This window comes from Paralichthys olivaceus, chromosome 14 (assembly GCF_024713975.1).
Source record: "Paralichthys olivaceus isolate ysfri-2021 chromosome 14, ASM2471397v2, whole genome shotgun sequence".
In the NCBI taxonomy this organism is placed as follows: domain Eukaryota; kingdom Metazoa; phylum Chordata; class Actinopteri; order Pleuronectiformes; family Paralichthyidae; genus Paralichthys; species Paralichthys olivaceus.
Genome location: NC_091106.1, coordinates 7,795,083 through 7,807,220, shown reverse-complemented (window position 1 = coordinate 7,807,220; position 12,138 = coordinate 7,795,083).

The following is a 12,138-nucleotide window of genomic DNA, read 5'->3' as shown; positions in this document are numbered from 1 at the left end:
ACAGCATCACCTCCGCCCTTTTTCTCCCCCAGCTCGAGAATCCTCCACACATGAGAAGCCATTCCTGATTAGCCACACATTCGAGAAATGTCAGAAATGCTTCATGCGCCTTGTCTGAGCTCAACTGGTGCAGTCAGATGTCCGAGCAGGACTGATAAAGGCAGAGGGCTGGGGAGCTAAAGGGGTTCGGAGGGGAGGCGCCGCATGCCGTGGGGCCGCTGTTTGGTTTGGTAGATGAAACCTCAACCAGCTTCTACCCTTCAGATGCATGTGTAGAATGTGCAACTGATGTCTTTTTCCTTTCTCTGAGAAATCAGATCGCAGGAGTGAAATCAGTCCATCATTAAGTAACGGGACCATTTGAGCTCCAGTTACGTGACGGCACATGAGATCGCTGAGGGAACCATTTGCAGAAACACTTAACTGAACAAATATTTTTGTTTCAGGCAAAAAAAAATGGGCAAAGGCCTTCAAATTGCCTGAGTCGGGACGACAGTGGGAGAGGGTGTTAGAGCTGCCTTGTGTAGATGGATGAAGGGGGAGTGGAGCGAAATGAATTTCTCTGGAGTCTGGAAAGGACTTCAGTTGGGGAAAAAGGTGCAGCAGCTTTTCTCATGGACAGCATATGCAAGTTTATGACCGTCTTTATGATGTTATTTAGTATAAGTGGTGGTGTACCCAAAGCAGCTGCAGTTTAGATGTAAATACGCTGCAAAAATGTACTGTAACCCCATGGTGAGAAGATTTTATTATTATAGTTTCTACCAAATAGCAGTAAAGTAATGCTGTAAATGTGAGTAAAAACAAGTTTGAGAATGATGTGAAGTGATGTGAGTTCAGGTAACAGCCAATACATCAACACAAACCACAATTGTATTAAATAGTTTGGTTGGTGTGGTTCGCTTGGACAGTGTATGCATAGAGAGAATGTCTGGGTTTTGACTCTTGCGGTCGCTGCATGGCGCCGTAAATCGAACCAAATAAGGACCGTGGCCAGAAATCATGCTTGCTCCAAAAGCCGGAGCCCCCGAGCCATACGGAGATAGAGGGAGAGATTCACTGATCCCAGAAATCCCTTGTGGCATGCAGCCTGGCCCGATCTCATCCAGCCACTGTGGACGCTGGATCAGGGCCCATCAGTGGCTCGCAGAAACAATCAGTCTCACAGAACACAAACCGTTCCACACAACCGGTGGGTGTTGGACGTGCGTGAGCATACAGGCTTACAGTCCTCTCTGCAGGTTTATTGCTGATGCTGCAGATGCATGATGGGGAATTCACCCAAGTCAAAATAAAGCCACATAAAACAGAAAGATTTCACTTTTCTCACCAGGCGTACATGACTCCAGGTCACTGCAAAAACAAAGCCTGTATGAACCAACGTGTCTCTCAGCAGTGATTCAACAGACGCTTGCTCGGGTCAGCACGTTAGGCCGCAGTGAAGAAAGTCGCTGGCAGAGGGGATTTCTCAGAAAATATCCCCTCCACTAGTTAGCAAGCCGCACAACCCTGCTCCGGCCAGAGGACTTTGCTGAATGTGCAAGAAAAAATTGGGGGTAGCAGATGAAGGAAAAAAAAAAGGGAGAGAACAGTGAGCCGCAGTACAAATTAAATGCAGATTGTGTATATATGGTTTTTTATGTCACAAATGAAAAAAAAGAGGGAAAGATGAAAAATGGAGAGAAATAAACATCATCGGCCTGGCCGGGCCTCTTGTTTCATTTGGCGAATTGCGCCTCAGCACCATTACAGTCATTACCCAGGAATCCAGAGTTGGGGAAAAGAAAACCAGACCTTTCCTTCCTCTTTTTCCTCCACTTTTTGTCTCCTTCACTCAGTTTCTCTTACCTTCTACATCTTATACTTGTCTCCGCTCTTTTTTGCTGTTTCACACTCTACCTTCCTTGTCGCTTCATGCGTTTCTCTGTAGTTTGTTCCCTCTGTCGTGTGTTCCCCTGAGGCTCATTTCAAGGCAGCTCTAATTCACTTAAAAACCCCGACACGCTGCGGAGAGGAACTTTTTCTGCCTGTTTTTTGGGGTTAGAATGAATTCTACTTGAGATTCTTAAGTGCACCATGTTGAAAAATCACCACACAATTTTGGGTTAGTGTTTACGAGGCTCTCTGGCGGCCAATACTGTAACATGAAGAACAATATAACAAAAACTTGATCTGCGATGCTGCGGGAAAGGAAGTGTCTTGGGCTCTGGTCATGTTATTAGTGTTATTCTTCGTGATATGGGTTCTTTTCTGGTGGGAATGAGCAGCCTCAGAGTAAGCCCAAGTCGGTCTGTGGCCTCAGGGTTTTACTGCTCAGTAAACAGAGCAGGGAAGAAGATGGTCTACACCACACATGTAGAGAACCCGAGAAACTTCAGTGCTCGAATCAAAAACGTCTGTGCAGGAAAGCACTCCAAAGCTGTGGTGCCAGCTTTACCACACAGGATACAGCAGCTTTAAGTCAGGAGGACGGAGACGAGCCATCAGGTTTAAGGCTGCACGGGTGGGGTGCGAAGCTGAGGAGTGAAATTAAGATGGAAAACAGATTTTTTGTGTGTCCCTGGACTTACAAAAAGTAAAGAAAACCAAAAAAGACTGAAGCATAATTTGTTAATTTAAGTGTAATTTGTGTTTTATATTCTTTACCTCCAATAAAAATAATAATCATCTAATATTCTAATTGGTGTCACTGGATCGGGCAGACAAGATGGAGTGAGATGCCCAGGGACAAAGACAGGAGGAGACAGACATATTCATGCATGACCTGTATTATCCCTGGTCACCACACTGGAACCATGTTGCCGTGGAAATTACCATCGCAAACTAGACACTGAAACTCATTTGCAGGGAGAGACATATTTATTATGCTTTTAAGATAACGCCCCATGTGACTCTTCCACAGTTCATCTTTCTTGTCTTTTTTCCAATGAATTAACCTGAGTGTGTGTGTGTGTGTGTGTGTGTGTGAGAGAGATTATCTCATCTCCTGACAGAAAGACTCCTCTCTCCCTCCCATAAGTTTTCTCTTAATTCTCCTCTGGTCCTTTAAAGCAGCTGGCTTCAGACAGGGTGAGCTGAGCGGCTGGCCTGCTGAGGTGAATTTCCAAGATTCAAGATTCAATTCTTTATTGCCACACAACTGTTGCTTGGAATTTGCCTCAGTGTGCCCCACGACGAGACAACACAGCATAACACATAACAAGAAAAGAAACATAACGCATAACCCCCCCTCCCCATAAAAACACAACAAACCACCGTTAATGTAAAATACAGAATAAAATGAAATACAGTAAACTCTAATGCAAATAGAAAAGAATGTCATGTGCTTACAAATGCACTAAAATACAATCAAATTCAGAGGTAGTTATTGCTTTGTATTTGTGCTGATGCAGGATTGAGGATCCATTTAGTGATTTAATGGTTCTGCAGTAAGTGCTGTTGAGGAAATGGGTTTTGGTTTTGATGGCCTTTGTCTTTTCGCTGAGGGGAGAGTTATTGAGAGGGGGTTGGCAGGGAGAGTCCTGTAGTATTTTTAGACTTCTGCGCTGAACGCAAGTTTCATATATGCCAGAGATGGGGATGAGTTTGCAATTGATGAATGATGATTGAATTGATAAATTCCATCAGACTGATGTGTGTCTGGAGACAGTAGCGGATGAAGTAAAAAAAAAAAGTTGTTAGCTGCCTACTCTGATTGGATCAGTGGATCAATTCACCTCTCGATTACTTTTAAAATATAACAAAACAATGTGACCATGTACTGCTTTGTAAAATAGAGTATAAACTATATGTAGTGTAGTGTAGTGCAGGTATATGTAGTGTGGCAAAAAGTGAAATATAAATCTATTTAACTAAAGTACACATAAATGAAAAATGCACATAAGAAGTATATTTACTTTGTTCTTCCCACTGTATAAAACAAGGTATGAAATATCAGCCATTATTTGGTTCTAAAAAACACTCTGGACATGATTTTTCCTAGAAGTGGAAACTATAATAATGCAGCCTGACCACAACATAAACAAGAACACAGTTGATTTCCAATGTTCCAAATTCTAATGTTGGCAAAACACGGTGAAACTTTAGATGCATCCTGGAACTTTGAGCTGCGACTGGCACGAGGCTTGTGGTATAACAGGAAGTGTTTCCACTTCAGTCAACTACACACAGCACAGCAATAAGAACATATTCTATTGTGTAATGGACAATACTGAAGATTATATGGACTTGGAAGAATGTTCATACTGACTGAAGACTTGTAAGGAAAGAAGTCAGTGTGTGCTGGCAATGGGCACCTCCTTGGTATGAGCCTCCATCCCTCCCCCGAGCCATTACTGAAAATGAGATCACTTTTTCAGCCAACTCCTTAATACGAAGTGAAAAGTTTAAAAACAAATCGGGGCCTGATACTCGGTAGCCAAATCGCTCCCAGATACCTAATATCCTGTGATGTAGGACACGAGGCTGCTCTCCCTCAGCTCCTGCCAAGAGCATCTACGTGGTTGTGCCAGGAGGAGGGTGGCATCAGTGTCAAGCTTTTCACACTGCCCACCATCCCGTGTTGGGCAGATTTAGCATGGTGCATTCTTCCTTTTCAGTGTCTGGAGGGCCAGAGGAAGAGACAGAAAGAGACACTATTCATGACTGGACAAGGTGGAGTCACTGGGCACCGTGCCCGCACCCTCATCTGCCCCCCCCTCTTCCACTGCTGGACTGACAAGGGCAAGAGTGTGAGGCGGACGCTTTTGTCCATCTTATTAATGAGTGGCAGGCCAGACTGAATGATTTTTAATGTGTGTGGGTTTTTCTGGGGGGGAGGATGTAACTGGAGTGGGCGTGAGCGCCATGGTGCGGGGTGACGGGTGTTGTCAGTCAGAGGGGCTGACAGACAGGCGGCCTGTGGGAACGGGTGACAGAGGCCATCCGGGGCCTTCATGGGCGAACATGGGGGCCTTTTATGGGTTTATCAAACTGCTGACCCCCCATCACCCTGTGCACAGGAAACGCTCTGGCACATGAATGGAGAGATCATGTCAATGAGGAGGATGGGGGGGCCTGCATGGGACAAGAGTCAGGGTTGGGGTGAGTCATGTGGAGAGGGGAAGATGAGCCAAAGCGGGGGGGGATTGGGGGTGAACTTGGTGGGATGAGATGGAGATTCAGAGATGAGGATAAAGATCACCCTGCTGTCATTTCTTTTTCTAAAATATAAACAAGGTCATAAATATACTTTAACCTTTTGTCTAACCATCATGCTCAGCCATCTTCCCACCTGCACTCCCTCCACACTGTAAAGGCTAATTTATGCCTTTACACTAAAAGTGAAACACCCATTTTCAAATGATGTAATCATTTGTAACACCGCCCACATTCTTCCACACGACCTTCATGTTGGCATGGTTGTAAAGCAATACATCCACTAGAGGGCAGTGCAGAGTCGAGAGTCTCCAACAATTACAAACTAGGCAACAACGGAGAAGGTTGTGATAATGTACCTAATGTAGTGTAATCTTACCAACTCACAAAGTCTCTCCTCAAAACGTTCCGCCATTGTTTGAGTTTCTTCCTCGTGTCCTATTGGCTACACTGCCCCCTCATGATTTCTGGTGGTACTGCTCCGAGTCGTCTGTTTCATCTGTTTTCGTAAACTTTCAGAAGACGAGCACAAATAGAGACGAAAGGAACAGACTACGAACAGAAGGCTCTGTCAGTTTTACACGTATCTAACGTTGAGCATAAATGAGCTTCTTCTTTATCCATTCACTTTATTCCCTGTTCAGTTGATTTTCAGGCAGCACAGCTCTGAACTTGACATTTTCTGTACAGCACATTTTTGATATTTTATTTCTCTTCTTTTACTCTTTTTCTGCTCTTGGGTTCCATATACAAACCTTTATATACCTTTAAATTTTTTTTTACCATTGGCTAACTGACACAAAAAATGTGCCACCTCTTTTTAAGATGTTCTCTCCCCTGAGATCATCAAGTCACCTTTGTGCCGCAGTCTGAAACTGAGCTGCACTTTAATGGTGTGAGTCATTTTTGATCCAGTTAAAACAGCCATTTGTTGTTTCCCTACCCAGCAGCTAGAAGAAACAGTATTGGTAAACAGATCATGTAGCATTGCAGCAGTGATACAAGCCGTTGCAGAAAGATCAGCGCGTTGATAGGAAGGATGGGAGAGGGATGGGGGAGTTTGTCGAGCACATTTTGAGGAGTTGCAGAGAGGTCTGTGGTACCCGCTGCTTGATTTGTGAGAACTGATGATGTTACATGTAATGCACCATATCAAGTGAGGGGCCTGCGCTTGTCAGATTAACACATCTACAAATTTATCAGGCAAAGATCCTAATCTGAATCGGCCTTTATGGTTCATCCTTCAAATATCTATTTTCTTTATTTACATAAAGCTCTCCCTTTTATCAGCCCTCCGCTCGGGAGTTACACAAAACATATTTCACCCTGAGACAGTTATGTGTGAGAACAACGTAAGAAGTTGCTTTGGAGCTCATCATCAATCTTCTTCTCAAAACATATGGGGCTGTGCACATTTATATGAAGCTGACCTGTGACCTCTATAACTGGGCTTAAGGGCAGTGAAAGTGAGCCGCCATGGTACTTGTTGTCTGTGTGTGTGTGTGTGTGTGTCTGTGCTGGTTTGATCCAAGCTGTGCTGTCTGGATTTAAGGCCAGGGCCCCTGTTCTCTGCGTCTGGGTGTCTGGGTTTGGGCGTCCTCCTCTATCCAGGACGGCTTATTTATGACCTGAGCCGAGCCCGGTCCAGCAGCCAGAGACAGAGCGGAGAGGAGGGATCGAGTGCTGCATTACCCCGGTGCATTCCTACGCACACAAAACCTGACTGACACACATTTGCACACAACACACACACACAGACACACAACAGATAAGGAGATTGGAAATATCTCCCATGATCTCATATCAGAGACTGTAAGTACTAGAATGCAGAGTGAGGCTCTTCCCCCCCTCTAATATCCCCACAGTCTACAGTGAGCTTTAATTCTTGCTAAATCACGTATCAGTTTATATTTACTCTAGTTAGATTGCAAGCAGGTTTTGCTGAATCTGTCCCATGTCATCTGGTTGGAGTGAAAGTTTGTTAACAGCATGATACCTCACACTGCCAACATTTTCTTTCATTGGAACTTTGCGATGTTCAGACGGAGCATTTGAGCCTTATTTTAGTTTATCTGGGAGCAGATAAAGTGTGCACGCTGACGAAACACAGATTTTCTCAGTTGGTCTGGGGTTTCAAAGCTCGTATGTCAAAGTCTTGCTTCTTCTCATCGCTTTATAGCACAGAGGCCTCTCTGTAGTCAGTTTGGATTAGAGAGGATACAGTTCAAAAAGCGCTGTTCTTATGCAGTCTTTGTCTCTCCCCTCCCTGCTGTCTTTTCACCTTTTCCCCTCATATGTAACAGCTCAGCTCCATCATACATCACTGCTCAGTCATCTCCGTGTCAGATAACTCTTAAATACCAAAGGGGTTGTATATGGCGACCACAGAAGTGAAAGAGTACGTCATTGCTTTTTTGTGAGGATTCAAAACATCTCAGCTGCAAAGCTGTGGCTACTGCTGCTGCTTTTCTCTGTGGCAGACATGTAAAAAAGAGATGGGATGGGTAGGAGAGTGCTTCACTGCACCTCTTTTTTTTCCCAAACTTGCTCTTCCTTTTTTGCGGTTAAATGCCGCGGAAAATTGGACGGCCTGGCAAAGCAGAGGTGGATGTTTTCCCCGAAGCAGAGTGCGGATGGAGCACATTCCAGAGGAAAGCTGTGTAAATCCCTCCATTGATTTGGTGCGAAACCCTCCTGACCTCTGGAATACATTAGCAGATTAGCCATGGAGGCCGTGTGCACACAGCTCTTTTAGCTCAGCTGCCGGCCTATTCAGACACCACACCAGCAGTGGTCTGCCCGTGGCCCCCCAAACACAGAGCCCGGATATCAGGGGCAGATGGGCCCACACCAGCTCTTTTACTTTCAAAACCCAATTATAACTCTGTGTGCATGTACTTGTGTGCACTTGTTGCCTACATGCTATTTGATTCTTGGAGTAGTGCAGCACAGTTTTTAAAAACACCAAATGCTTTCTGTTATTTTTTTGTACTTTCAAATACTCCCTAAAATTCACTTCCTTGAGTTAGATCCCATTTTTTTTTTTTTTTCTAAAATGTTTTTCTGGTCTATTCCATATAGTTTGACTAATAGACGTGGGTAATGTGTGAAAGCCACGTACAGTAAACCATGTCCACAGGCCCTGGACACAAACCCTTACTCACACATGCAAATAGTGTGTCATGTGTCATAACAATTCACATGATTTCATTTTCTTATTTACAAAATCTTCCAAGGCAATATTTTCACACATTTACTCCAGTATTTTAAAATACTTTAATATTACTTTTTTTTAAAGCCAAATGGTGCATTCACTTCAATCACAAAGCACATTTTCTCATGATGAGATTACAAATAGATCTCAAGCAAAAATTTGCGTGATGTGATATCGTGAAAGCTAATCAGTGTTGAGAATGAAACTCACTGGACTCTGGCCCTGGCACCTCTCCGTGCTAGCAGGTCATCAAACTTTAACTTTCCACTGGTCAGCCTTGGTTAGTGCTAGAAACGGCATTTATCCAGATGCAACTTCTGGAGAAGATGAAATTCCCAGAGCTGTGTGCACCTCTGGATGGTCTTGCGGACACATACACAACAGCACTGGTTTCTCAGGTTTTTCCACAAACGGTACAACACAGCACTTGCAGTTACTTCACCCAATGGTCCTCCCCTGTCTTCCGGAGAGTAGGTGCATATTTGGGGGTTGTCTTTACTCACGTTGTTTGCACGAATAAAGACAAATGATCCTGTAGCCAAACTTGCATGAGTGAAATCCTGAATTTACCCTTTGCATCTACACACAGCATAATAATAAATCTTAAGGCCAGTGACCCCCATTAGCTCCAGGGCACCATGCAGGAATCCATCATTGGTTAAAGCCAGGTCACCTCAACTTTGTGTGATTGATTCTGTAAATTCAGACCATATGATTTATAAATTTATAATTTATTGTGATTGGGATCTTTTCTTTTCTACATTCCCTAATAACTGCAGTGTGTGTGTGTGTGTGTGTGTGTGTGTGTGTGTGTGTGTGTGTGTGTGTGTGTGTGTGTGTGTGTTTGGACTGGAAGGTCTGTGTTGTAATTTGGGGCTTTTCTTTAATAGAGCCTTTAGGGAACGTGATTCAATTCTTCAACCCATCCTGCAACAGAAACACCAGTGATTCTGTGTTTAAAGGTTAGACCTATAGATCATTGTGAATTAACATAGATTTACATCAACCTAAATCTATAAATGTTAATACTAAGAACTGCTATTTTCATCGTGTTTAGTGGACGAATAGTGTTTTGGTTTTACTGATACCAGACCTCAAGAGTGAATCTGGACGCCAGCTTTTCGATTGTAGTGCAGCCTTCAGACATGTGCTTTTCATAACATTGGAAGCTCATATAAAAGCTACCAGAGTGTTAATGGATTGAGCAAGTGGCCATTGACCTGGTATTGTGCTTATGTGTGTTTGGATGTGTGCGTCTTGTTTGGGGTGAAGGGTGGTGCTCTGGGTCAGAGGAACAGGCATCATGGTCACGGGCTGCAAGACCAAGCGGGACCCCTGCACCTCCCTCAGAGGGGACACATGGCCCTGAGACCCCCCGACAGACCTCCGCACCACAGGCAGACAGTTCACCCACCAGCCAAGCAGCCTGACGTGCAGATGGTGGCTGCTCGCTCGCTGTCCGCCTTCTCGTGTGAGGAAGAAGAGATGAAAACAGCTCATCTGTCATCAGTGTGTTCTGTGTTTGTACTCACTGATGACTGAGGGTTCCACGCACCTCTGGGAATAATAAAGCTATGACTCATCCTACTATTCATTCTATTCTACTACGCAGCATCCTGCTCTATTTTACTCTTCTCAGGTTTACTGTATTTTTTGTACTCTTCTGTATTTTACGGTCGAGACAAGTCCCTACTCAACTCTTCTGCTCTCAAACTGACTTGACTCAACTCCTGTCCTCTTAATCTTTTACTATTACTCTTCTATGCGCTACTCAACTGTTCTGTACAGTATCACATGCTTCACTGTACTAGAGGACATTCTTACTTATTCCTACTGACTGAGGTCTTTACTTACTTGCTCACTACTTTTCCACATGTTCCTCTGCAGCCCTGTTTACAACTCCATTATACTGCTCACCTGGCTGAGTGGGCGCCGCATGCACAGAGGCTTGATGGATGGATGGAAGGATGAATGAATGGATAGATGGAGGCATGGACGGATGGACAGATGAAAAAATGGATGGAGCTGGAAACTGAGAAAATCCTGTGTTACAGCAGCAAGGTATCAGGCAAATAAAAATTTAATATATAACATCAAACTCCATAAAGAATAGTATATTTATAAATAATTTACATATATATTATCCAAGTGTAATTATTATATATTGAGTCCTCCTGCAGTGGGGACAGGTTTGATTCCAACCCGGCCCTTCGCTGCCCGTCTTCACTACATTCTCTCCCACTTTCGCACTTTAGTCTGTACTATAAAATAAAAGCTTGATGCCCAAAACTATCTTTAAAAAACTCTATTACTATGACATACTGTATTTTTATACTTTGTATATATGTACTGTATGCTTTTCCCACTCCGTTTACTCTTGTATGTTCAAGCTATGCAATCTCTACAACTCTTACACACATCTTGAACCTGAGTAGTGAACACATGGACAAATACAAACATGCCCTCAGAAGCTGATTGTAAAAACAATTTTAACATATATCTAATGTTCCACATAACAATATCCATAATGACAAAGCCACACATCCTCTCTATTCAATATCATTGTGGGCCTTTGCTTTTCTGTGCTGCTGCAGTTGAATAAACCGCATATAGACTCACCGGGGGGCTGAGAATGTTGAATACAGACGACATCCAGTGAAGTTCATGTGGCATTCATACTTACACCACATACACAATGTGAGGGAAGAACATAATGAGGTTTACCACTGAATGAGATGTTGCTGCTGAACATAAATTCTGCTTGGTCCCTTTTTCCACTTTTATTATAACAAGTGATGAAAATCTGCCTGAGCTCAAGAGTTAAATACTACTAAGAAAAATGAATACATTTAATTAAATCAATTTTTAATAACAGTAAATATTACATTACAATGCTTTAGTTATTGTAAAACATTTTAGATGAATAATAAAGTCGAAAGTCTTGTTTAAATATTTCTGTAGTGATAACAGCCTGCCTGACACATCCACTAAATATAGGTCAGTCCCTCATGTTCTATGTGTATTTGAATAGAGCGTAAGGTTAAGGACGCTCACCAGTCACTGTTTTCACTTCTCAGGACTGGTTTAGAAGTTGCCCTGTATTTCGTGCCATGTGTGAGTGAATTCCTACTTTTTTCTTCCTCCCTGAAAGAGTTTCCCGCCCTCCAGCTCTCTGCAACCTGGTTAATGTTTACACCCGGATTGATTTGGCTCTTCTGAGTAATGCAAGACAAACAACTGATCAGTACCATTAGCACATCAAGCCTCAGAAGTGGCTGCGCTCTGCTAGAGAGCAATTTGGCCCCTTGGTTGGAAACAAAACAGAGAGAGCCCAAAGGTGTCGTGTTTTCACGCCATCTTTGATTTATGCCTTGTTGTCGGCTGAACCTCGGGTCACGTTCCTTTTTTTGTGTTATTGGTATTCATCCCTGTCCTCCTCCCTCCCACCATTTCCCTCCCCAGCAGTTTTTGTCAACTTTTGAGGAGCTTGAGGTCCCACAGGGGGAAAGATTTCTCCTCATACTGGTTCAAAACCTCGAACTAACCACTGCGAGAAGGGGTGTGAAACTTAAACCGTGACCCTCATCCCACTTCTGTCTTTTTTTTCTTTGACTCAGCGTCAAAGGTCACTACCCTACTATTCCTTAACCTATCAGCCCCTTCGACAGGAACATATTGATTGTCAGACTCGCTGTGACCTCTCCGAATAACAACAGCCGTATCACCAAAAATATGAATTGTGGGTTTTATTCCTCTGTGGCAGCGCAGCAGGATGTCGTAACGTAGGA